Source organism: Arachis duranensis, chromosome 7, assembly GCF_000817695.3.
Source record: "Arachis duranensis cultivar V14167 chromosome 7, aradu.V14167.gnm2.J7QH, whole genome shotgun sequence".
Taxonomy (NCBI): domain Eukaryota; kingdom Viridiplantae; phylum Streptophyta; class Magnoliopsida; order Fabales; family Fabaceae; genus Arachis; species Arachis duranensis.
In genome coordinates this window covers 59,946,525-59,947,089 of record NC_029778.3, presented here as the reverse complement: position 1 = coordinate 59,947,089, position 565 = coordinate 59,946,525, and positions in this window count along the sequence as shown.

Sequence of the window (565 nt, the reverse complement as noted above, 5' to 3'; positions counted from 1 at the left end):
TTCTTCTCATAGCTAGACATATCATAATGATTTAAGATATAAGTGGTGAGATCGGAGGCTTAGAAGTATGAAATTTGGCTTTTAAAACTCAAAAATCAACTTTGGGATGAAAACAGGTCCACGCGTACGCGCACTCCACGCGCACGCGCAGATGGCCTCAAAAACTTCATCGACGCGTAAGCGTCATGCACGCTAACGCGTGGATTAAACATTTGCCAATCGACGCGCAAGCGTCAACCACGCGTACGCGTGGGTGTTCTCGTGCCCCAGGCACAACACTGGCACAGTTCTGGCATAACTCTCTGGAAAATGGCTGGGCATTGGGTGCAGCACCATCGGCGCGCCCGCACACATCACGCTCACGCGTGGATGGCATTTTCGGAAAGAACGGCGCGCACGCGCCAAGTGCGCCCACGCGCAAGGGGTCATTCCGCTAAAAATTTTCTAAGTTAAAAGCTGCAGAATTCACCAATTTAAACCCCAATCTTCCAACGGACATAACTTTCTCATTTTAAATCGTTTTTCACCCGTTCTTCGAACGGCATGGACATCCCGGATCCAATTT